General features: G+C 41.8%; 1 protein-coding gene across 2 annotated transcripts in view; it reads left to right on the top strand.

The window, feature by feature from the left end:
• The first annotated feature begins 947 nt into the window (after nt 1–947).
• LOC118220327 (thyroid hormone receptor alpha) overlaps nt 948–27,593 on the top strand; it is a 133,131-nt gene continuing 106,485 nt past the window's right edge. Inside the window, exon 1 of one of the 2 annotated variants that reach the window (XM_035404169.1) lies at nt 948–1,265. The gene's annotated coding sequence lies outside the window, so the exon portion shown is untranslated. The remainder of the gene's footprint in view (nt 1,266–27,593) is intronic. The other variant, XM_035404170.1, reaches the window with a different exon arrangement.

Raw genomic sequence — 27,593 nt, 5'->3', positions numbered from 1 at the left:
TCTATCGATCCTCATTACTTTGCTTTCATTCTTACAGCCCAGGGTAAATAAATACATATAACAGTGACAATGGAGCCATCATCTTGATATGATAACTAAATACACTGGCTTCTTTTAAATTATGGCAGAAAGTGACCTTGCAAGTTTCCCTGCAATACAAAAAAGGATCATTGTAAAGGCCTCAAATATAATATATGGGGTTTGTGTTTATTGTAAAATGCAAACGTAGCTTAAATGCATAAAAGAAACACGTTTTTTTGTGTTTCAGTTCTGAACAGTCTGTTTAATTGTGTATAGTCAGGTAATTTCAATTTCCTATTTAAAAACATCAAAAAGATAAATATTAAACTTAAATGTATACAGTCAGCGCCCTCCACCCCCCAAAAAAACCCATCATAATTCATTGCAAGTACAAAAATAGATCAAAATATCATCATGTCTTCTGTGATTCATGTTTGATTTAAAAAAAAAAAAAAAATTAAAAACGTCGTGAAATATGGACTTCATGTCTATGGAAGGTCACTGCTGCTTGACGTAAGTAATTTTTAATGTAATTTTTATAATAATTATACATGGGAGATCGACATCGTTTTACTGGTGTGAATTTGTAGGTTATAGCTGTAGGCTAATTCTTTTTTCCATGAAGATAGTCATAATATAGGACCTTTATATTTCACCTTGTGAAACAAGGATCAGTTTACACAGATCTGGAAAAATAAGGGAGAGCTCAGGTGATTTCGTGAGCCTAAACATTAAATATTTATTTTATGTGCTGAACATGAGTACAGTACACCCTGATTGTGTTTTGTCATAAAGACCTGATCTGTAATAAAGTATTTTACAATGTTAGCCCTGTAGAGAGCAGTAGATAGTTTGATTAAATTCTTTTTTATAGGCCTCGAGCAATGCGCGCCCACATACTGTACATACGCGAGGGGAGGGAGGAGCAATTGTAGTATTTCTGTTGATTTCATTCCCTGTCCTGGCAGCAGACGAACACGACCGGAGCACATTTTCCCCAATCTCAAAGAGTAATTAAAATAAAAAGCATACAGTGACTTATTTTATGAGTTAGGCGTAAACTCCATGAAATATTAGCTAATTTGTCAGCACGCTGCGCCCTGCGGAGAATTTAGCTCGAATATCCTTGTGCAGTGTGTACAACTAGCTAGCCACTACACTGGTACTGGATACGGAGAGTGCTTGGACTTCTTTCATAATTTCTGTCTTAAAATCTCAACCCTCAAAGATCGAAGAACCATACAGTGAGTATTACTTTAATACGCGTCAATCCAGATGTTTACAGTGATGGTTGCATTTTGCATGTATGCGTTTAGCTAGTGTGTCCAAGCTAGCCAACGTCAGAATACCCCAGCTAGCTCCGTGGTTTTGACAGATCAGTAACAGAAAGGCATTTTGCAGTTTGGCCTCTTGAGTTCCCTTGTGTAGATCATCTTAAAAACATTGCCCATTTGTATGATTTTGTCGTCCCATCTGTGATTATACTGTGACTTGATGTTTATTGTTTTGATCTACATTATGCCATGGACGCGGTCAGGGTTATTTTCTTTGCAATCACTGTGCAAGCTAGGAAGCTCCCACAGCCAGCTCGATATGACACAGCTTGCAAGCATATATTGGATAAGGACATAATTTTGACGCAATAGTTTTACAGGATATTTATCCAAAGCCTAATATATAATTTCTCAAAAAAAATATATCTGATTCAAGTTGTTAATGGACACATTTATTTTAATGTAACATTATCTGCCGTGTACAGGTAAGTTTGTAAACAGCGTCAATGGATCTCCTTGGATACTGTTATGTTCTATTCTAATTCGAACTCCCGCAGCATTTTCAGGTTACACATTCCATTAACGTGACGGCAAATGTATGAGTACGGTCTAGCAGTATCTAGTTTGCTATATTGCTAAGCCATTGTGGCTGGGAATTTGGTGCATAAATGATGGCTCATTTCATTAAAATCGAAAACAAAAAGCCCGTGCACTGCACGCAGGTATTTGGATACTCTCCAGGTACTTCATAATTAGTTGTTTTTCCGGTGTGAAATTAGTATAGTTATTCATACGATAGTTTTGCACGGACAAAATGTTGCTAAATGTATGTTCTCGTATTCTGCTGAATTGATAGCTTTGTGACCGTTGAGGATTTTAAACGTGTTTCTCTGGTCTCGTACAATGTGAGGGTAGACGGTGATAAGTTGTTTTGATTTGATTTGACACATACCATCAAATCATATTTCACTGTGGCAATGTGAGCATGTCTGTGCGATTTTAATGTTAGAGGTGGGGAGGACAGCTTCAACTAACCCGAGAAGGGACAGGTGCATTCCGAGTCAGATTTCTGAATCTGCCATAGTGTGTTGCTTTATTTGTGCATTTGTATCTACATTTCGGCTGTGTAAAATTATTAAGCACTGGATCAACTCATAACCTTGGGATAGTCTATTGTTTCTAAAAACAGTTTTAACTGAAAATACCCTATGGTGGATATTTTTCAACAACATTTTTGTTCGGATTGTAGGTTTTTAAAAATACATGTTACTGGTACCATTGTTTTTATTGTTAGGAATGGTCATTGGGGATTTTTTCTTTATTATTATTATCATTATTATTATTATTATTATTATTATTATTATTATTATTTGCTTGATGTTAATTATTTGCCTTGAAAGAAAAAATGCACTTATCCACTTGTAACAAAAATTCTTTTGGATATATATGACACTTACCAATGAAGAAAGATGAAAACCCAGCAGTTTAAAAAATCACCCTGATATTTCAAAAGATTTATAAAGGGGGCAGTATTAACTCTGTGGCATTTAACTTCACATTGGCTACTCTCCAAAAGCAAACCATACACTGAATTAATCATTATCCATTTGCTTATCGCATCATGCTTTGTGGTCTGTACTCCTAGTTTTGTAGATTATTAAGCCTTGGCAAAACCAGGTCTGATCACACACTATAAATTTTCCTTCTTTTTGGGTCGTGCACCATTAGACGGTGTTGCAGTCTGGTGACAGGGATTCCCTGAGCGCATAATGGAATGAATCTGGCAGATAGCGAGAGCGACTACCTGCAAAGTAGCAGCCTTTTTGGAGCAGGCAAATGAAAATAAGAATGAATGGGATACAAAAGGAGTCTCAGTCAGCAGGAGGTCCTGTGTCCTGGAGACCACTGTCAGAGGTCGACTCGAGATCATCTAGCCCCCAGTCATGCTGGAACTCCGTCTGACCCTCCCTGCCTTTTCTGTTAAGGTTTTTCGGATGACTGTTTGGAGGGCAGAGGTGACCTTCCCTAGCCTTTCAAAGCAGCCGGCCACTCTGTCCCACTCTGGAGGGGCAACGCTGCTGGGTACTCAAAAAATGTGAAAAAGAGTTCAGTTATATAACCAGGCTGTGCAGCTGATGTCCTGAACTGAATTCACTGTATTATGATGTCAGAGCCTGGAGAGAACAGGCCGGGTAGTTAACCCCATCTGTGCATTCCGGAACAGTCTGGCTGAAGGTACATTGTGGAGCAAGACTGGTCTTTGTAAATGTTCTGTTTCTTGCTTTCTTGTTTTCCTGCAGGCATGAACATGCTCAGTCTTTTGTGGCTGTTTGACCCTGTTTTTTATTTGTGACTTATTGTTTGATGTGTCCACTGTAAGTGAGGGAGCACAGTGCACCATGGGAGCTCACAGAACTCAAAGATGTGGTGTGCTGAGCAGAAATGTGATTTTCCTCTTCCCCTTTTTTCCTGTTGCCTTTTCCATCATTCCTTTCATTTTGTTCAGTTCAAACTCTGTCTCAAGGTGAGGCTGGCCAAGTGGTGCTTGTTGCTCACGTGTCAACTGCATTCCAAATGAGACAACGACAGTCTTTTCTGCCTTTCTAAATCAATTGTCATTTTCTTTAGCTTCACACTCAGTATAACTCCACTGAACTTTGTCCTTAACTGAATGAGGAATTTAAGTGTTAGGCTAATTGGTTTCAGAGCAACACCATGAGCAACCATTTCTGAATATCAACTGTGTAAACATTTTCAAAAGTAATGTAACACTTGTTTATATTTGATCCTCAAAGTCTTTGACAAATTAATTCATCTGAGCTCTTAGGTCTTTATTCTGTAAATGGATTAATGAAACTCTGCAGTATTTACATAAAAATTCAGTGTAAAAGTTATATATTAACTGCAAACAAGTGAAAGTTGCCAATGATAAAACATCCATAGCCTAATCGTTTAATTGAGCAATGTTCTATTTAGTGCTTTGTTGGTAATAACTTGTGACTGAATATTAAGTAATACATGCTTTGTTTATTAATTATGTATAGCTCTGTGCTAAGTTTTTTTGTAGCCTATATTTTTAAGCTTTTTTGGAAGACTGCCTAATCGGGAGCAGAAAAGTTTGGTGGGGAGGTAACCGTAAAGACAGGAAATCTAGCCTTAAAATGAGCAGGTTTTACGAGTTTCCCATTTGTATCCGACAACCTCTGCTCCGGTGTCCGGAATGGCAGAAAAAGCCTTTTAGAAGTAGTCTGGGAAGACATTAGCGCCTGTCGAAACGAAGTGGGGCCCAGGAGTCACAACTCCAATTTAATAAGCTCAATTTCCAACTAATTTCATTTAGCAGTTATAAATAAGACTTTTTCTTGCCAGGGTTATCATTTCGCTGGGGCATAAATTGTTCTCTGTGACATCAAGTCATTTGAGTTTTATTAAGGCAAACACCGGAGAGCATCAGCGCCGCATTAAATTCTTAATCAGTTCATTCGACATTTTCAAATAGCTCACCACTGAAAATAACATGCCGTCCCGACAATTAGTTTAGTTTCGTGTTTCCAGTTTCCCTTCCGTGCAAAGAAACCTTCAGCTTATTGATTTTGCATTAGTGCCCCGGGGGTCTGTGACAATTTGTTAACAAAACTGTTCTGTCAACAGTTCTTTTTGGAGTGGAGTTTTTTTTTCCTGAGCAGAAATGGAATGTTTTACCATAAACAATTGGCCAGGTGGTGGGCGAGTTTTTGAGTGTGTCCTGGGGGTGGCGCAGGTTGGGCACTGATAAGCAATGGCGTCCTATGGAACGTGATGGCGTTTATCGGAATGCGGTTCGATCCCCCGAGTGGGACGCGCTGAAGCTCTGGTCTCTTTAAGATAACAAAACGGTGCGTTCCAGCATATCAGCTCTTTTTCTGTTCCCAAGTCTGTAGCCATGCGCGATTGTTGGCATTCTCGTGCTCTGTCATCACATTGGATGCCGGTTCTAGGCAGAGGTATAGGTGATCGGGCATCGAAAATGGAATGTGTGCCCCCCCCCCCCCATCCTTGATCGCTAACCACCAATTGCCCCCCCAAGCCCCCCTCCCCCCCCCCCCCACTGCTTCGAGGGGGTCTTTAAAAAAGGGGCTGAGGTTTCTCTGCAGGTGGTAGCCAGCGATAGCCCCCAGCCGCAAGCAAGTCTTTTGAGGTCCTCCCCCAGGTTCCCAATAGCTTGTCCTTGCTAGAATCTCATAGGGGAAAATATAAATAGATGTAAAATGCATTTTATTGGATTTCGGAGCTGAGAGACAGTTTTATGTGGCCACACTTCACTCTTATTAACAGCGCTACTTCTAATATTACCTTCCCGGAGCAGGAGTAGGCTTTCCGCAGTTCTTTATTGGACGTGGACGTGCTTAGCTCCTTGTTTATGGGTTTAAATTATCAAGTCCTGTTGCACTGTCTGAGGCAGAGCAGTTAGCAAGTGGGAATCTGCTTCCTTGCCATGGAGATATTGCGGAGAGGGTGGTTTTGTTTATTTAGCTAAATGAAAATAGAATATCCCTTGGGAGTTATTGATCCGTGCATTTGTGTTTTTTTTTATTTTTATGAAAAGATGGTTGGTCCTGATGGTTTTGTAAGTCCTCTCAGTAAATCCAGTTTTTTCTCCTCCAGATGTAAGCCTATAGAGCATTAGTACTGAATTAAAAATGTCATCTAAAGCAACACAGTAAAAATAGTGATTTATGAATTTACTGACAATAATGTATATATTAAAGCTGGAAGCAATATAGCCAGAATGATAAATGTCTACATGTGAAAATACAATGGTTGAATGTTCAAAGTCCAGTTTGTTGTCATGTAAGGGTGCATAAACACCAGGGTTTTAATATTGCTTTTTCCAATTTCTTTCCTCCAGTTTTATGCTTCAAACATTTATATGCTTCCATAGAGAACTTATATAGCCTAACCAAACATCCTACTTGAAATTCATGAGTATTGACAGGCATGACTTTTTTTTTTTTAGCTTGCTTGCATTTTGATATTAATGATAGAGGAGTGTTGACATAAATAAATTGCAGTTGTGAGAATTTTTCATGTTGTGGAATCCAGCATAACCACATAATGTGATTAACTATTCACTCATAGATGAGGAAACTGTGTTAGCAGAATCTAGCCCATTGGTGTTTATGAGTCGACTGGTTGTAGAAATGATCAAAAAAAGTAGTCATCTGCTGGGTTCACATTTTCTCTCAGAGGACAGCCCCCTCAGCCCACTATGGCCATTAAAATTTATAACATAGCATTTCAGTGATATAATAGTTATGTTCAGTACACTTGCATTTTCATATTTAATAGAGGATAATCCAGTTGTTATTGTTATCTGAATTTCACCAGATCATGTACCCAGTTACCTAAATCTTTTTATCTACAGGCTACAGGTTAGTTTGCAAACATTTTTGTATTTCCATTCATGAGGAGGGAATTCCCTGGGTAGAAATAGGGGATTTCTTCTGAAGGTGGGGGCTCCTTTGTTTTGATTATTGATTATTACCAGAATTCACTTAATCTATGAGTGGTTTTATACTAATCAACATGCACTTCCTGTGAAGTTCAGATTATTATCAGTCTATACATAATTCCCTCTTATTTGATTTGTTAATATGATTAAACAGTGCTTCCTATTTACCCCTCATTGTACCCATGCATGCAATTAATACTATAGATATGAAAACAATTTGGTTTTATTTTTAGGATACTGTGCAACCTTTAATGGCTGAACTGTTTTTTATAAACTGTGCTTAAATTATATTTCCAAAGGCAAATCTGTAATGACGTTATTGATTCCGCTTTGGTTTACAATCATATTTACCTGTAGAACATTTTTTATGTTTTTCAAGAAAAGCCAATGGAGTGCATCAGCATGTCCACTGATTGCTCCCTTATCTACGGCACAAACTGAAAACACTAATCTTGTCTTTATGAGGTTGGAAGACATCCTTGTGAAGAAGGGACCCCAGAGGAAACTGTGGGTCATGAGCATATGTTGAATCAGTGGAGAAGGCTACTAATATAGAAAATAGAAAATGTGAACAAGGAGGATTGGGTAAGCATGGCTATGGTCAGAAAACCCAATTGTACTTTTGCAAAGCCTCATTAATCCAGCAGCTTCAATTCAGGGTTAAGTACTGAAACAAATGGGTCATTTCAGTGTAGGTACACAGTTTTAGTGCATCTTTTTGTAATCTTTAAACATTTTAGTAGATTTGTTTTTATGGACAAAATTCAGGAGCTGAGGGCGTGGCAGCAAAAAAAATTTAATCCTCCACCTCTTGATCTTTTTATTTATTTTTTTGCTTTTAATTTTAAGCCTGCTGCTTACACCAGAGCCCTATTTTTAACATATAATAGCTGAATTTACAAGGCCAAATAAGACCTCCTTGTTGGTTTGGGTATGCCAAAAATAGAAGCCTGTGGTATTGCATCAGAAAAATTACACTTCACCAAAGTCAGGCTGGAAATGGTGAGTGGAATGAAAAGACACAGAGAGGGGAGAGTTTGTTGAGGTTGTAGTTATGTTAATCCTGGTGAGAAAATGGGGACAGTATTTTTAAATGCCCTATTAAGTTTCCCGTGTGCTATGACTGGCCTCCTCTGGCCTGCCTGCTTGTGGCTTATGTATTCATTTGCAGCAAACTGTCTCAAATTGCTTCTTCAGTGCAGCACATGTCCACTGAAGCTTTGCGCCATTTTACTTGTTATTTGAGGCCTCCACTCTATTAATTTGTGCTGTGAATCAGAATCGCTCGCCACTGCTTCCCCAGCTGATATGAAACATTTCCAGAACACCAGGGAATATTCTGGTTAGCTTCCCATTTAGTTGTGAATTAAAATATTTGCAAAATGGTCTAACAATGTTTTTTGTCATTCACTGGTCTACTTTCCAGTAATGTTGCATACAAACTTACTGGCCACCTCTCTTTAATGTTTTCATTTAGTCATGCACTGAAAAAAAAATGCTTCATTGCATAAACCTAAAATATTACTTGAATTTGTTACAGCTATATTTTTTAGCTTTTCTAAAATGAAAATTTTGAGCTTCATTCAAATGAAGTAAGTAAAAATTTTATGTTTATCGAATGAAAAAAACATTTGCTGCAAAAAAAACAAAACATAATGGACGATACAGTATATATCAATAACATTAAGACAGAAATGAGATATTCATGGTTATATTAAGTGACTGTATATGTCATTATAATTAAACTCATTGACTGTATGTAAGGAATAAACCACGACGGGCTGTCCCGTTATTGGAAAATAATATACGACGGGGGTGGTGATGCGGCCGAGGCGAAGCTGAGGTCCCTTAACCACCACCGAAGTACATTATTTTCCAATAACGGGACGTCCGGGGTTTATTCCACTTATACAACAGGTTACCATCAATGATTATATATGATTACTTTAATATTTATTGATTTTTATCGACTAAATCAGCTGACAGTGAAATATTCTTCCGCGGGCGTTTGGGCATATTATTTTACTGTTGTCAAGCAAAACTCGGGTTGGTAGTTCTAATTGGACCGTTGTTATTCAAAAACTCTGGTTACCAGTTCTATTTGCACCGTTGTTAAGCAAAAACCTCCGGTCGTTAATTCTATGAAAACGATTCCATCAAGAAAAAATAGTTCCTGTTCATTTTATTCCATACCACCAATTTTGGTCGTTTATGTCATTACATTATTTAAGAAAAACTGCATGAAACCATAACTCAATCAAATCACTCTCCCTAGCTCTGTCTCGCTTTTTAAAATGGTTCGGTCACGCAGTGACCAAGACCCTCTTTTTCAAGACCTTCTGAAACCGGGTTTGAATGCCAGCTAGCTTTATGATAGGCTCACCATCACTTGTCACCTAGCCAATAGTAAAATTCAGCTTGGTTTTGGTCAAAATGGTCTCATGGCATTATTTTTTATCCTGGCTAGCTAGCTAGCTAACTACTGAATTATATTCAAAACAGTGCTTACTATAAACGTAATCGTTAACAAAGATACAGAAGAAAATGCATCCCATAGCCATGAGTTAAATACGGAACGTCTATTCTACTGTCCAAATAAGGGACGATTCAGTATTTTGCGCGGTGGTTGGCAACGCTAAATGAAGCCAGTAACTAGAACCGCGATTCAACGTTTCCATAAATTGGGAAATTGGACATTGAAATGGGGAGGGGACGTAACAACATTTCAATCGAAAGAATAATGTTGCTGTTGTGACTTTTGTAGAATGCTGGATTTTGTAACGCATTCATTTTAGAACTGTTAAGAGGCCGAGGTGTCCCTTTAGTAAGAAATAATGCCCACCCTTGGACCAATCAGAATCGAGTATTCAGCCAAGCCGTTGTATAAATGAAGTTAATTATATACTGGGAACATCTTAGCAAGTTTAAATGAATTGCTGTGACCTCTGAAGTGAAACATCAGTGTCTTTTTGAACAGAGGAACGCATTGTGAGCCAAGCATCCTTTGATTTCTGAAACACTGTTTAATGCTTCAAGTGCTGCAGTCGTGTAAAGTGTGCTGAGTCTATGGTACCTTTTGTCAAGGCAGATTGAAGAGACACATGTGTCTGCAACCTCAAGCTTTGAACAAGACAAGGCAAGCCTACTAGCTCATGCGTCTTTGCAATAGGTTTCTTAAATTGTCACCGAATTGTGTAGTTGATCGTTAAGTGTGAATTCTTTGCTTCCTTAATGGTGTAAATAGAACCTTGATTCATTCATTGATTCAAAATATGTAGGGAGCTACTAAACCACAGCCCTAACCAGGCTCTTGAAGGCAATGGCCTAGTACCTCATAGATACCTTTTAACCTTGTCTTTAATGGTGTAAATAGAACCTTGATTCATTCATTGATTCAAAATATGTAGGGAGCTACTAAACCACAGCCCTAACCAGGCTCTTGAAGGCAATGGCCTAGTACCTCATAGATACCTTTTAGACCTTGTCTTAAAATTATTATAGGTACATTGTTTTTGGTGGTAATGATTCTCTAATGCATTGCTGTGGATGTCATGTTGAAATAACATCATGTCATGGCAATACTTACATTTGAATGTGTAAAACCAACCGAATCCGCTCTGGATTAGGGCTGGCTGAGACTCGTGTTAAAAAAAGTGAAGTTGGAAGCAGTTGTTTTGAGGAGATTCTGTACTGAGTGTCGCTGAAGAATTCCCTCATCAGATTAGCGCTGTGCTAGCGATCGCCATGGGGCCCTGCGTGGAGGAAACAGGAAACTCAACAGCACAACTTTTCTTTGTTTGTTGAAGCTTCTGGTGTGAATTTACTTCCATTTGTCAACACGTCCTGATTGCTATCTTCCTTGGAACACCTGCATTTGTAAAAGAGAATATGCACGTGCAAGATTGTGTGAACGTTTGTGCATGCATACATATGTGTGAATTTGTTGGCAGGGTTGCAAAATCTGCTCACGTGGATGCCTCTCAAATCAAATCAAATCAAGAAATCAGGAACTTTAAGTAAACAGTGCACTACAAAGTGCGTGCAAACTTTGATACAGGTTTCATATTCAACCTAGTAAATTTTTTTCAGTGGAATGCCATTGATATCCAAAGCTGTAACATTATAGTGGGGACTCTGGTAAGTACAGAAAGCGTGCATACTGAATACTACTTCCAAGTAAGACAAGGCCTGCTGACAGCTGACGCACCATCAGCAATGATCATATGAAAGGTGGCCAGTTGGACAGCTTAGGAGTATTTAACCCTCTGCTGCCCTTTTGTGAGCACGTAATCTTAAAAATAAATCCCTGTAGTGTCTTGCTTTCGGGCGTTAGAGCTTCAGGAGGGTCAAGACCCTGTGTCTGTTGCCATCTAATTACTCCTTCAGTATGTAGAACCTGACATACCAGTTTAGGCAAATGCAGAGCAGGTGCAAATCACTCAAACGGTTTTTCATGCGAATTCCAGTCATTTGTCGTTTGAGCTTTTCACAAAAGGTGTACGGCCGGTGTCACGCATGAGGGGTTCTTCTTTGCCCGCCGCTTGCTTCTTGCTCCTTATTTTAATATTATATGAGGAAAAGTGTCTTTCTGCGGTGTATCTTACTAAAGAGGCAAGCCAGCTCTGTCTGGTGGCTCTGTCTCTTGCATAACAAACTGAGAGAAAAGGAGAAATGAGAAACAACATCTAGAAAATTTGGAGGGAGGCCAACCCCCCCTTCCCCCCAGAAGCTGTGGTTAGCTCAGTTTTACAGTGTGCACAGTTAGCACTGGCGGTGGCGTCGATCCTGCGGCAGAGTCTCGGGCAGAGCCTGGCGCAGCGTCAAGGCAGTCAGCGCACCTTTGCCCGCCTCAGGGCAGGGCGTCGGGGCTGCCCCCTCCCTGTCCGTGTCGCACGGCCCCGGTCGCGGAAGTATCCCCATGGGGGCCGACGCGAGCGCGGAGGCATCGGCCAGCTCGGGCCTCAGAAAGCTGACTCATTGCTGCTGTTGCCGGTGCTTGCTTTGATAGGCGTGCAGGGGCTGTGTGTCTGGCCCCAGGGGTCATGTCAATGCTCCTGCAGATACATGCCTGTCAGCATGGCTGTATTATTGATGGATATAGGCATGAGGAACATTTTTACCTTACTGGCTACTTTGACCCCGTGCGTGTACATAGTGTACTCAAGAAATATGTGTGGCAGCGTTTGACCTCCAGCATGCATGCACAGACTGTCTTGCCCCTCCCCCTTCTGTCTCTCTCCCTCTCTGTCTCTCTCATGCGCACATGCATGAAAATGCACACTCACCTCATTGTGCACAGACAGCATGCTTCCTCACTGTCCTTTCTGTTTGCCTGAGTGCCTCTGTTTCTAAAGGGGGAAAATAATGTTGGGAGTGGGACATCTGTTGAAGCCAGGTACTTTGCGCATTCCTCCTCGATCCTCAGGTTTAACACTGACCCAGCTCCCCCCCTACAGGTCTACTGTCCCAGCCCCTGCCTTGGTCTATAATCCCAGGGGTAGCAGGGAAGGTAGTTCTCGTGCGGCTCTGAGTCAGACACAACCCCTTTTTTTACAGGGCAATTTCATCCGTGTCACGGTTTTATGAGACACAGATTGCACCAATAAAATAGAAGGAGATAGAATGCATAGAGCGGAGTCTTCTTTCCCAACGCAGGAGCATTGTGGGATACACAATAACCTTTTAACAAATAATTCCTCGTACACGGCGTACAGTCACGCTCCGGGCAACTCATGCAGTCATTTATAGATGTAGGGGCAAGCCATATACTTTGTTTATGGAGATATCTGCCACTGTGGAAAAAGACACTGACCATATAAATGAAATACACGTCTTTAGCATTTTCCGGTGTGGTATTTCTGTGGAATATATTTCAAAATGAATATTTTGCAAACGTCTCCCTAAAGTTTGAGCCCTTTTTGCCAGTTGGGAGATGGTTTTACAGTCAATTCTTCTAATTCTTCTAGTGGGAATACATTTGCGTTGACTTGGTAGAGCATCTTAGCTGACCTGATTGTACTACTGTTCTTTGCTGTTGGGAGATATTTTTTATGTTACTTGGATGTTTTAATGTTTGCCCTGGAGCAATAGTTACAAACTGGCTCTTGTGCAGTCCTGTGGCAGCTGAAAGTCACACAAGAAATACCTGTACCTCCCAGTCTGATTATCAGCTCAAGAATACCATGGTAGTGTGTTAGAATTGTATGATTTTTTTGATGAACTCAGTATTGGTATGATTTGCTGTCAACCTCAGTGTAAGACACCATTTGGTCTTCAGAACTGATCCATGCCTACACCATCAGTGAGTGAAGCATTTCTGCTGTTCTCACATCAGAAAAATAAACAGTGTCAACCTCCCACATGGTATTCAGAATGGGATGCTGTCACACTCATCCCTCCCTGCATCCCTGGATTCGCCGTCTGGAACGGTTGCGTGCCGGGGTCGGCCTTCATCACCGCGACCCCCGCGCGTGTTCTGGCGCTCTGATTTAGCGGGAGCTCGGGCGTGCCCGGACTCTGGACAACTGAATGTCAGGGCCTGGTCGAAATCTTTGCTTTCCCTGATCTGGGGCGTCTTCCCGCAGTCGATGTTGCAGTGCAGGTGTACGGCACCCCGCGGCTGGCTCTCGCTCTTGCTCAAGGGCACGGTTTAACCTGTAGGAAAACTGATCTGTGATCTCTAATGTTCAAAATGATTTTGCTCCGTTTTGTCTTTACAAATAAGAGAGGTTTTATCATTGGAAATACACAGTGGTGAGGACCCTGGGAGGCTAAGGAGAGATAATGGAGAAGTCTCTGCCAAGTCATCATTGATTGAGGATAACAAATTCTATGTACACTTGTAGTTGAATGGAAGAAAGCAATCTTTTATTGTTCAAACCACCATGTTTCAGTGTATGGGCTTGATCACAGTTTATTTCTTCTGCTTACTGTTCTTTGCTCCTAGGTATTTTAGCGATGTGGCGCCAGAGCTCTCTGTTTTTCTTAGTCTTCATCGATAACCAGAGCAGAGCAGGAAGCTTCTACTCAAGCATCTGTATTCATAATGACCGGTTATGGTTGTACTGCTCGTTTCTAAGTATCTCTACAGAAAAGATTTCCATGGAAACTATAGCTAATTTAATTCATCTGAATTAAGCCTGTAGTTTGAGATACTGTAAAATTAGTATGTTTTCTGGGTATTCTTAACACTAGAACAGCCACACCAGTCTTTTGGAGGGTCAAAATATTGAGTAACTCTGCCATGAAATGTTGAAATACCAGCCATCATTAAAACTACGTTTCCTCATTTGTGTCTTTTTCTACATGTGTGACTATAAAGATCTGATATTTTTTTAAAAAGGTAAAAAAGGAAACTGAAACAAAATAATGAATGTAAGCATTCTTATCTGACCGTTTGATTGAGGAGGTGCCCACTGGTGTTGCGTTGTTGTCTTGGCAGTGTAGAGTCTTCTGAAGTTGTGATGCTTGCTACCACATGATATATGTTTGGAAAAAAAGATGAAAGAAACCCCATTCACCACATGGTGACAATTGTTATTATGCCTCGAAGCTTAGATTTTTTATTTTTATTTTGCTTGAATATTTTGTATAGTATAACATTTACAGGTTGGACATTTGGGTTTTTGTATGCTTACTATCCAATTTTTAAATGTTATTCAGTGTTTGATGTTCATATTCCTACTAAAATGGTGAAATGAAATGTATTACTGCATTTTGATTTATTATTATTTTTGTGCAGTTACAGTACTACTCACGTAATTTGTATTGGAAAACCAAGTACTGTCATACCGTCAGTAATATGAGCAATATTGTGATATATTTTGGCCATATCGCCCAGTCCTGCTGTGCTGTATGCTCTTCAAGAGAGTGTGCATTTACTCATTTACCATGGCGTTAAAGCAAATGGATGTGCAAAAAGCATTGGCAATGTGCCAGCATTTAGATTAAATGGAGTCATATATCAGCGCTTGCTGGTTTCTATAAAAATGTTGTCGTTCTTGTTATCGTGCATAGCGTTTTAATTGTGTAGTTCTCAGTACGAATGTATATTTTTATTATTTGCTATAAATTGAACCATTGTATAAATATGTAAATAAATTTTCTTTTTAATTAAACATGTTTTTTCAATTAAGTATTTTTGTCCTCCAGTGTGTCCTATACCATGCCTAAACACAACAAATGCATTATTTCTGCAATGGTATTACATGTAATTACATTGTTTAGCATGCAAATTCTTAAGGTGTCACTTTGCCTATATAGGTGGAGAAAAATCATGGCCATTCTAGCATTAAGAGGCAAAGATGGTACTTATACAGTATTTTATTGCTGGTACTGTTGAGATACAAATGTTCAAATGTGACTTTAACAATTTGATAATTAAAAGACTCCTAAATGAATGGTGTACTGCAGCCATTAACATTTAATTTTCAATTATGCTGGGGCTGAATCAGTCTTATAGTATATGTCTGCTTGTATTCACTGCAAAAACATGAATTTTGTGATGTCCCTGGTACAAGCTTCCAGGTTAAAATGAAGAAAATTTACCACTTGCATATCCAACATCATATGTTTCCTGATCACAGCTCATTGCTCAGCTCTCTACGATAGCCAGGTTTCACTTATAAAGCTGTGTTTGTATTGAAAACCTTTTTTTAAATTCAATCCAGGGATTGGTCTTTATTTTCTCTGTTCTGTTGTCTCTCCAAGTTTATTTCCTGAACACAGGGTTAACGCGTGAGTTGACTAACATTTGATGAATACCGTATTGCTCACATATTAACTTTTATTTCATTCTCACATCTGTTTTTTATGGTCAGCATGTTCTTGTGTTCTATTTTGATCTTTCCTACAGCTATCGTAGCGCTTGATGTGGAGAGCAACTGAAATTTAGAGCCTCTCCTGTTCAGTATGGCTAAATTGTCTGGGGGATACTGTCATATCTGTTTTCATGGATTTATTGTTGGTAAGGGACTGAAATCGGCAAACACTGCTGCCTTTTCTTTGTCCTCCTGCTTGCACATAGATAATAGAAAATGGGTCCAGAGAATGCTACAGGCTCACCACCGTTATGGCTGTCTGCCGTTTATTTATTCCATCCGTCGATGTTAAATAAATCACAGTGGTTCTCCCGCACCCTTAGCAGAGCCTGAGTCCTCTTTGCATTGGATCCAAGGATTATGCATTTAGTAAAGTGAAAATGGAAAAGGGAGGGTTCGACGGAGCGCGCAGCTTTTTTAACGGGATCGGCGTAAAGCGTGCCGAGCTTGCGGAGCAGCTCGCTCGCGTCGGGAAGGGCAGCATACCCACCAATGCGCCAGAGGGCGAGGGATTTATGATCCAAATGGACCAGTGCAGACCCCAGTCAGTGCTGAAACTGATTTTTTATTTTTTTTTAATAAATTGACCATCGATAGCCAGCATTAATGCCCTACCAAGCTGAATTTACATTAAGGTCAGATTGTGCTGCCTGTTCCTCTCTCCACCCCTCCTGGTGCTGTGTTGGCCAGCGTTGTGGATTTCAGAAGCAGAGCCTCTCCATAGGCTATGCACAGCAAGTCAACATATATCTCTACAGACCCAAACTGAAAACTGCATGTAAATGTCTTGAGTGTTTTGTTTTCCAAAGGAGTCTAGAGTTCTGGAGGGGCAACAAGAAGGAATAGCAACACATAGTCATACGCTGAATTTTACCATGTCATCATGTCAAAAAAAATTTTTTCCATGAAGACTGCACCAGGGAAACCCAACAAACTCATATGTATTTGGTCAACAGCCTGTGTATGCAGGACAGTTTGCACAAATTACCCATTTACTCATTGCCATTTTGGTTGTGGGGCCCGTTTACTTCTAGGTTTTAACCGACCAGATTGGAACACGTTGCAGACCTTCGCTCACAGGCACAGCTCTCTTACTACCCCGGATCTAAGCCCATGAATGACTGTTAACGATCTTAAATCCTGTGTGCTGGCAGTGGAAAATGTGTGCTGGCAGGGTACCTGAATGAGAGGTGGTGCAGCCCCATTTACCAGCCAGTCTGGTTCAACTGTAAGAGAGACCTGAAAGCCGATACAGCTGTACTCTATATGCCCACTCTGTTCTAATGGGGCCACCATGTTTTCATGAAACTAGTGCATATTTTTACTGCAAGAGACCATTTTTATTCAGCCTGAAAGCACTGTGCATTATCAAGCGCAGTATCAGGGGAAACAAGCGCAGGAGAATATTTGTTCCGTTTCAGAACGAATATTTTGTTATTGCCCAATTCTCAGCTGTTTTGTAAAGCTTCTGGGGCTTTTTTGTTTCCTATGACCTCTGAATCTCAGTGGCTTAACGGAATTAGTACATTTTGTAAAATGTAAAATATTTTTGAAAGCAAAGCTCGTCATTTTGAAATTGTTGAAAGTACAGTAAATCTTCCGAGTTGATGCCAGACCATCCTCGCTTTGTTTGTGTATCACTACGGAGGAGGATTTATTTAGTTTATATGCTTGTGCCCGTTTGGCGCAGTGCTTCTTTGGTTTGATTCACCCCTGTGGAGGCTGCAGCTGTGGAGAGGAAAGCCTACGAGAGAGCAGGGCTCCATTCATCACTTGAAAGAGTCAGTGTGTTCGTCGGTGCACTCGGCACGTGCTTGCGGTATCGCCATTCAGGAACGCCGCCGCCCCGTCAGGCACTTCCACGAGGCAGCTTCTGGCAACCGTGGAAGACCGCGGGCTGTCCGCACGCTCCGACCCGCTTCGCCCTTCGCGCTCTCACTCTCGCGCCCGTGTGTGCGCGTGCATGCCTCAGAGGCAGCTCTTGGCAGGCGGGTGGTTTGCGGGGCGGCTCTGGGATAGGTTGCGTTACGGTTGCCAGAGCAGCAGGAAAGCTGCAGGCAGGGAGCCCAGAATCTGACTGTCAAAGGTCCAGGAGTGCTCTGAGTAGCCCCCCAACCACCCCCACCCCCCGGGCCCTCAATCCCCCGTCTTTGTTTCATTTCGTGCCGTTGATGAGCACGAGTACCGAAACTCATCAAGGAAGGTTCCCAGCTCTTCCCGCGGAGCGAGAAAAGGTGAAGTCGGAACCAGGTGCAGCGAGCGTAGGCGTCCCCGCTGCGTTGGCTTCAAGAGAAAGCGGTGCCCGTAAATCCCTGCCCTTGTTCTCGGTGGCAGAGCGCTGAGCCAACAAGTGCATTTTTCCCAGGCAGTCGTGCCAAAGATGGGCCCCATTTTGGCTCCATCCCTCTCTGATCAATCTACATACTGACCCTGGTTCATACCAGAAAGCCTCCATTATGGCTCCCTCAGTAACTACGTGCAGAGTATATCTTTAGAGAACAGAAAGTTAGGAGAGAGAAGATTATAGCTGAACTAAGAAAACTGAACAGTTGAATGAAATATGACATCCTGTTAGTGGTCTATGGGGTTTCAGGTTTTTGTTCAGGTATCGATTATTTAATAGCTTCCCTTCCTGATCTCCTCTATTATTGCATATTTGTCAAACACAATGGTTTCAGATCTTTTGGAAAAATGTAATATTAGACAAACGGCAACTGAGTAAACACAAAACTATTTTTAAAAAATTATTATTACATTTATTTAAGTATGTGTATGAACAATGGCTGAATTACAGTATAACAGTGGAGTACGTGTGTATGCGTGTGTCTGTGTGTGTGTGTGTGTGCGTGTGTGTACGTGTGTGCTTGTGTGTGTGTGCGTGTGTATATGTCTGTCACTGTGGCTCACAGGAAGCTTACAGGGATGTTGTTCCTTAATGCCCGGCTCAGCTGCTTTCATGGCAATGTGGATGCTGTGGTTTAGGCGAGAAGGTGTAAAAGCTGCACCACTGCATGGCCATATTAGGTTTTCAACCGTGTTCCTGCGGTGCATCTGATTGTTATTCACTGCCTGGGATTAGGACACACACTGAAGGGAAAGTGGCTGCCTTATGGATGAAAAGTACCCCTTTAGCCAGATTTACCCATTAATTTTCTCTCTTTCCACCCCCTGATGGTTTGAGCGCCGGCAGCAGCTCGTAGTCCTCCTTCCCCCCAGGGGTCCCCGCCAGGCACTGACAGCGACACGCTGTCCCTGGCCGACGCTATCCTGCCCGCTCCGGCCGAGCCGCGTCACGGCTAAACCCTTTCAGCATGGCGGTGGGGGATGGAAGGGGGGTGGCAAACAAGATCAGGTGGCAGTACCGCTTTTGGAAGCACCTGGTTGCCTGTCCTTAATCTACAGCGATGAACAGCAATGTAACTGTGGGCCTGAATCTTGAATGCACGTCGGGCACATCAAGTCAGTTTCACAGCATGCCGAAAGGTGTTGCGTATTTTCTCCCTGTGAAACACCGCCAGCTGTGTCGGCCAGAAAGACCACCTTTCTCCCTCTCTTTCCGATGCTGCCACATGCAGTAGAGCCTCAAGAATGAGCATTGGTAATGCCCAAGAAGCCTTTAATCCTTGTGTATCCCCATAGTCATACATACACACACACACACACACTCACACTCACACTCACAAAGACTGCAGTCCCTTGGTGAAAGACGATTGTGTGGCTTCAGCTGAACCCCCGGCAACAGTGAGACTAAGCTTGTCGGCTGGTTGCTGCCTAGATCGTTGCCATAACTAAACAAAGGAGTGAGATAATGGTGTTGACTTTACTCCTGAGATGGGCTGCACTCCTTTGGCCGTGTTGCCAGCATACACAATGCCACAGGAAGCACGGGGAGCCCGTTGCTGGAGTGACAGCCGTCCCAGGGAGCGGGCTGCTGTTCTTTCCACACCTTCTGTTTTTAACCCCTTACAGCCCAGCTTATGCGAGCACAAGGGAAGTACTGATAGCTTTAGGGCCTGAGGGAGATGAACCCCCCCTCCTTCTGACTATTCTTGCTCTGCTGCAAGCTTGAAAAGCAAGTCTTCAGTCTCGTCGGCCTTCCCACATCACAGACTGATCTCTGTCGCTTTGAAGTCTTTTTGAAGAAACTCGGATTGTTTTCCAGAAAATTTTCACATGAGAGTTCTCAGAGTACAAATTAATCTGGTTCTCATCCCAAACTTCTGATGCTTTTTTGTTGTTCCCCATTTGCAATGTGAATAGAAACAGTGGGATATAAACAACGCTCATCTGTTGCAGCTGTAGCTGGGAGAGATTGCTGCGGCTGTTCGTCTGGTGAAGCAGGCTGGGCACCTGGGCAGAATGGGCCCTGCTCTGTGGATGGAAGGTATAATTCTGTTCCAAACTGGGAAAATGAGGCCCCCTTTGGCTCCGCCTTTGTTTTGCTTGGCTCCTTGTTAACTGCCGCTAGAGTGTGGGAAGGCTTTTAAAAGAGAGGTTAAGACTTCAGATCAACCTCTGGTTTGGGCACTGAGGTGAGACCTGGCATCAACAGCCTGTGGTGAGACCCTGGCAACAAGAAACTGCCCCTCCCCACCCCCCGCTACTTAAACGTCTTTTACCCCTTTACCCATGCATCCTTTCCTGGCAACACACCAGCAGCGTTCCAGGTAGGAGTTATTTTGGCAATTTAACTACTGCCCACTGGAGTCTCCCACCATGGAAAGATGTTCGCTTAGCCTTTCAATAAGGTTGTCTGTTTGCAAGCAGTGATGTTGCTGTAATGCAGGCCTATTCAATTAGCGTCCCGCGGGCCGGATACGGCCTTTTTGAATTTTTCTATGGCCCGCAAGAGGCTGCCTGCAAATCAGGCGGGCATGTGCGTGATATGATAAATAAAACTAAGGTACATATCTCTGAGCTACTTTGAGACATCTGAACCATAGACTGTATGATCTGAACCAATATGGTATTGGTTACGCCTTTTTAAAGCACCTATGTGCTGTGATTGGCTGCAACAGGATTACACCCGCTCCACACCTGCCATTCGCTCAGTAAAGCGTCACGTTGCATTCTGGGCTGGCGGGCCACAGAGAAACTCACGTTAGCTAAGCTATAGGGCTGTCAAAAAATATTCTAAGTTCGAAAACTATTCGAAAATCTTTTTTTATTGTTTTTTTTTTTTAAGTTCGAACCTAAATTTGAGCATTCGAATATTAGTTTGGATCCCGCGTTTTGTAATTATCAGAAATACACAGGCTATAATTTCATGCGGCGAATCATGTTCATGCACGCAAAGTTCATTTCCTGTGCTAACGTTACTGGTCAGCTAACAATTTAGGCTAAGTAACATTCCCATGGCAGGTTTCCTTTCTGGTCTGAAGATTTTGATAAAATTGGATGATGAAAGAAGTTAAACAAACTAAACAGAGTAAGTAATTTATGTTGTTTTAGGCTACATGTGTTAGCCGTTTGAATAGTTTTTGTGTTAAGAAATAAACAGAATTTCCTATAAACAATCATTTCCCTATTATTGTGATTAATAAATGCCGAGTTGTGGCAAATTACATCCACGAGAAAGTGCTTTATTCATTTGCGCATTAGGCTATAGAAACTGCAGGGGACTCATTTATAAAATGAACTTGAAATAAAGTGAAGACCTGACGTAGAGCCACAATTAATGTTGAAATTTTATAAATCACTACTTTGACATGATTTTCTATAAATGAGGCCCCAGATGTAGTAACCTAGTATGAAAGTTCACCGATGTCCTCTATTCTACTGGCCGCTTGTGGAAAATAACGCACAGGCCAGCCCGACAATAAGCAGCTTATTTCTTGTGAATTATAGGCAAATGATATTTGAATATATTTGAATGCTAACTAATTGCAAAAGCTAATATTCAAACTCAATTTCATGGCACTTTGGACAGCCTTACTAAGCTAAGAACAAACTTCAAAATGTCTCTCTCGAAGCCAAAGAGACGTAAAGTTGATTGTGATAATCGCCAATTCCAGAGCAAATGGACTGACAAGTATTTATTTACTTTGCCAGCTGTAACCATAGCTTTCCTACTTTTTTGTATGGACTGGCGGCTGTCTGGAATTGATTATAATGATATCATTAAAGTGAAAGAAAAGGGATGCACGTGACTAGTTTATTCCATGTAGTAATATATCTATTAACATTATACTGTTAGAGTTATTTGTAGCCATTAATTGACAAAGTATTATGTGTGGCCCACGAACCCCCAGTGATTTTCCTATTTTGCCCACTTGCTGTTGAAGTTGAATAGTCCTGCTGTAATGCTTTGTATTGGATGTACGTACTTAAGAATATTTGTTCATCTATTATTTTTCCTGTCTGCTTGCATGCTGTTCACTCCCCCCTCCACCTCCCCAAAGGTGGTATTCGTATAATACATTATGTCCTTTCAAAATGTGTTTACCTTGTATCTCTTTGGGGTACCCGAGTTAGGGAGTGAGCGTAATGCGGCTCTACACGGGAGCTGAGAAATGTGCGTCTTGTTTTTAGGTTAATGAGCACAGTGGCGTTTGAGGTGCGGAAAGAGAGGGAAGAAAACACCCAGGTGTAGCACAACCACGAGGGCGAGTGTTTCCAACAGTGGTGTCCTGTGACAAAATGGGAGGACACGGAACACATTGAGCTGACCTACATAGTTTAACCCGATACACGGCCTTTCCTCCCAGTCTTACGGTAACTCGAAGCTCCTGCCAGTCATGGCTGCGCAGGAAACCAGGACCGCGGCAGGGCGTTCGCCACAAGATAGCTGCCGCTTTGTTCTGCTTTCGGGTCACCACCCACAAACCTTGCAGACATCACTGAGTGCCCTCTGTTGCATTGCATCTTTCCGGCTGCGACAGTCGCTGTGAGAAGGATTTCCTGACCTCACCCTGTGTGCGGTGGTCTGCTGGCACGGCATGCGGCAGCAGCAGCGCTGGGCACTTGGATTACCACATAGGCACACTGCAATCTTGCTACTTTACTTGAATTGGTCCACTGGCGAACCAGCGAGTGTTGTCACCTGCTCAGCAAATACAGAGAGACTAAAGACTGGTTCAGAAATTGCTGTGTGGGTGTAGATCCTGAGGCCCTTTGCTAGCATTACAAAGAAAGAGTGGAGTGGAATGAACACCATCTTTCTATAATTTTGACCCCATGTCCATGTCTATGGAGGAAGAGGGAGCGAGAGGACAGAGAGAAATGTAGAGAGCAAGAAGGAGCAAGAAGGACAGAGAAATGTAGAAAGAGGAAGAGAGGGATAGTGAGAAGATAAAGAGAGAGGGAGAGAAGGGGATGGAGACAAGCGAGAAGAGTTTTCACTCTTCACATGTCACGTCATGTGGAAGATCAAGGCTGGCGTATCCTCTCCCTTTATGGATATCTCTGAACGTCATCAGAGTTTGGAAGCAAAAGAGGCAAAGCGTACGATTGCACTGGGAACAAAAGAGCGGCGAATAGCTCACAAGTTTTGTGTGCTATAATGAAAAACAACAGATGGGAGAACTACACTACAGAATCTGCCAAATCAGATACTGGTTCATAAAGTCCAAGCCATATACATTTTTCCGCTGCATCTTGATCGCTTTAGATGATTTGCTCCACAGAGTGCTAGGTCTTTTCCACTGCATAAGCGTGCTGCAGGCATGCAGATCGAATCTGAAACCGATACTGCCTATTTTCTTGGAAGAGTGTAGAAAAAAAAAAAAAAAACAGCAACGAGAATAATACGACCCAGAGATTTAAGAGTTTGTGAAAAGTTAAGTTCAAATCCTATTATTTGAAGTAAGTGGAGGAGTCTGTGGCAGTAATGGAGAGTCCTCACAATAGCGTAATTGTTCAAACATGGCATGTGTTCCACAAATTGTAGTATAGATCCTATAGGTGTGCTTTTAAGCTTGGTTGTAGCGATGTTTTCCAGGAATGCGTTAGAGTGACTAACTCCTTAATGTTCAGTGACTTGCCACTTTCTCAACCGCATTTCCTTTATTAAGAGCACCGCATCGAATAAGGCTGGCTCATCTGCCAGGTGAAACGTTGGCCAGGCATTAGTTAAGCATTTTGGTTCCCTGTGGAACGGCTGCAGGGCTCTCAGTGGTAGACTTCGGATGTTATTGCAACTACAAGGTCTGGATGACTGCTTTGGTTGGGCTTTACTGACAGCTGGGAGTCAACCTGCATGGGAAAGGTTGTTCTTCATAACACTGCGGAAGTATACAAGCGGGGCCTCATGATTGACATTTGTTGGCCAGATTAAGGACAGGAAAATCTTTCCTCTGCCTCCACCGTGGTGAAACTAGCCTTGGGGGTTGCTGCCTCCCCCGGTCCCTCTCACCGCCGGATTAGAGTTAATCCCACCATGACTTCCCCCCTCGGTCCGGGTCACAAGGAGAGTCACACAAGGACATGGCAGATTGCAGGTTGAGTCAGTGCACACTCTGGAATGTTCTCTCACGCCCCCGGGTTCTGACGGAACCCTCCATTCTGTTCACTCCAGGGCTCTAGGTGCATCATCAGCCTGAGCTATGGGCTGGGTTTGACAGGCGGTTTACAGCACGTCAGCCTGTGAGATCTTGTATGTGTCAATTCACTGCTGGAACCAACTGCCTCCTGCACCACCCTTTGAGCTATCACCAGTGCCGCACAGCCCGTGGGCATTGGGTCACCTAGACAATCCCACCCCGTCCCTTCTTTCTCTATTATGACCTTGGACTGGGGCTTCCAAAATGAGGCCCGCCCCTCTCTTCGTTTGTTTAAATTTACAGGCTCTTAATGAGTGGCTGTTGTCATCGGACATTATTTAATTGGTTTTGAAGCCGTTTGGCCACTTCTCAACGCTGTCATGCGATCATTGTTCTGCCATTGACCCCAGGCGCCTTGTTTAAGCAACACAAACTGGGACACAGCCTGACCTTTAGCACACTGAAGCAGCAGGCATTATATCTGAAGTAATACCACAGACTCAGGCCAGGGATATTTATGCTCACTTGGCAGGTCCTGGAGGGCTGTCTGTGAAGGCTGGCCCTCCAGACACTCTCCAGTATGTAGCCACGCAAGGTTACGTAAGTTCGGGTTGCCTTTTTTAACCCTCAAAAAGATTGTTAAAGGCATTACCATGAGCATGTACCCCACACTGACAATTCTTATTTTAAAAACATGGAGGACTTGTTAATATTGTATGTCGTCCTGCTTTATATACTGTTGGATGTTTTTTCTTCCATCAAAAATGGGTGTGATTAATTAACAAATTGTAAGTGTTAGATTTGATGGTGTAAGGTAAGGTGCTGTTGCAAAGAAATATATGTACATCTGGTTTAATCATTTTGCCTGCTCGCTATACAGAAACTACTTGTTACAGTATGTGCTATGCTTGGCATGTCTGTTTTGGCCTCTTTCATCCGTATTTGCGCGTCCCGCGGGTTCAAGCGGAGGCTGGCCACATTTGTCATTTTGGCAGGATTCAATGGACACATTAGCGCAGCAGCACAACAGGTGAGCTGCCCGTTTGTTAAGCTCCTGGCTGAGGCCTAGCTTTGAGCATCCAATGAGCCTCCGCGCGTAGCCACTGTGAGTCTGCCCCGCCATGGGACAGCTTCCCTGCTTCATGCAGTGTGCTCAGAACACATTCATCTTCAGGGTGTCTTTAGCACTGCTGTGCATTAGGAACCCTTAGAACCCTACTCCAGTGGCTACTGCCTTTAAAGACAGGCAGTTTTTTTTCTGCGAGCGGCTTCTTGTAATTGCTGCATAAATCCTTATTATTACTTTTTCCACAAAGTTTTGTAGATGTTTGTACATCCGTGAGAAAGTGAGAAATTAATGTGTATTAAATTTAGAATTTCAATAAATTTGTTCTCGGTTGTATAATATATATATATTTTAATGAGTTGGTTTGTCACGGTGTTGCTGTTTTGACACCGGTGTTACTTCCCTCTTAAACATTGGTGATACCGTTATAAAAGTTCCCTTTAAACTGATCATTGAGCTTAACCTGTTTTGATTAATTTTCCTTGATTAACAAGTGTACCGACGATCTGAATAATACATGGGCAGGTAAACACTCAGCTTCTTTCCTCACACCATGCAAATTAAACAATAAATTCAGTTATGAAAAAAATTTCAGGAAAATCTGTTTTAATCAGTAAGTACACTTAATGAAAAATATACACTGCTCTTAACTACTATGTTAGCATTCAGCACAACCTACAATTAAGGCTATCTCACAAAACCTGTACTTCAGTATCTTTTAAATTAGAAAGGAGAATGAAGAGTACCTACATCCACAATTTTAAATAATGTTGATAAAATGTGCACAATTTTGCAATGATAATAAAAATAGTTTTATAACTTAAGTATTTGCAGAGAACTGGCTATAACTGATGGTAGTGAGTAATATGTGAATATAATATGTGCTATTATTAATTTAGTAACTAATTAATTAATTAACTAAGTAATTAATTTTTTTTTTACACATATTTTTTATTCTTAAATTGTGAACAAAATTACAAAAAAACACCAAACAAATAGGGGTGAGCCAACTATTTTAGAAATCCGACTGTGCAGTACGGATATTGCGTTTTTTACAGATATGACTGCTGTTCGAATACTGCAGTCCAATTTCCGTGGTAAGAGAAACACATTGAACTATTCACTAAGTTCATATCTTAGCTGACTGTACACAGTACTGAATGTAACATGATCTTAAAGCTGCTGCACATAGTGTCTCTATAAATGCCATGGCTCATATTTTGATGTTGCCACTGCTTTTTTTGCCAGGCGCCTGTGTCTCAGTGTCTCAGCAACACGCCATTGTCAGAGACTTGGAGTACTATAACTCTCTTGCTTTCTGGGATATACCTAATGATCCATGCATGTGTGAGCCTTTATGACTGGCTGGCTGCCTTTAATAATGATCTAGTTAATTAAGAATAAAGATCAATTAAGCAAAACACAAAAGGCATGAGCGGAAGCGAATATGGTACTTACATATTGGTGTGATGGAGCAACTAACTCCCTTGCTCTGGTGTTGCAAAGCACTTATAGAAGAGGGAATTCAGTGTTTCTTGTTCTTTGCTCTTGCATCTGTATAACAATTTTTTTTACTGTAATGTAATGTAATGTATAACAATTTTCATGTGCCATTTTACAGCGAAACAACACCAAAAACAAGTTTTAAGTGTCAGACTATGTTTTTTTACTGCAGCTCTGGATTCGGATCCAACCCCAACTATGACATTGTAAGGAAAAAAGGACGTCTCTTGAATGTGATTAAAATGTACAAAGTTTATTTCCAATACCGGCAGTGACAAAGCGCACGAATGACACTTTGGATTCAGCAGAGTCCGACTGAACCACAAACCTTTCCAGAGGCTGCTTCTTATTTGTTTTCAAAGCTTTGATCAGGAGTGTTGAATACACATACTAAGACGGATGTAGTCAGTTTTGTAACACCTGTCAATTAGGCCGTAGTGTATTGGCTGTCCTGTTGTGATTGAATTAGCACGTCTGTTGACTTGGATGGTTCCCAATCTCTCACTCCCGGTCGCTATTCTACCATTGTACCAACTGTATTGTGATAATGATAAGATCAAGGGAATGTGTGGCCAGCAGACATATTGGCATCAGAGACAGATTTCTTACAACATAGTCAACATAGTGGCAAGCCTGTGTATGAGCAATACAAACTTCCATTGACTGTGCTGGATTGTCCCAGTTCTCTAGAGTCTGTGACAACTGACATTGAATAAAATAGAGCACTGAGCGAATCACAGCAATGAGCTATATCAACATGTCATGTTCTACAATCATCTGTGTCTTTGGTAATGAGTGACTTATGAATAACTATGAATTCATTTAGGCCTATACAGTCTTCCTCTGGCTACAGTTAGTGTGGGTCATTTAAAGCAGTGGGGCTAGGTAGGGGCAGCATGTTGAAGATGACGTGTTGGACAGGAGGATTCCATCCTTAGA

This window comes from Anguilla anguilla, chromosome 2, assembly GCF_013347855.1.
Source record: "Anguilla anguilla isolate fAngAng1 chromosome 2, fAngAng1.pri, whole genome shotgun sequence".
NCBI classification, from domain to species: Eukaryota; Metazoa; Chordata; class Actinopteri; order Anguilliformes; family Anguillidae; genus Anguilla; species Anguilla anguilla.
This window is presented reverse-complemented; position numbering and strand designations above follow the sequence as displayed.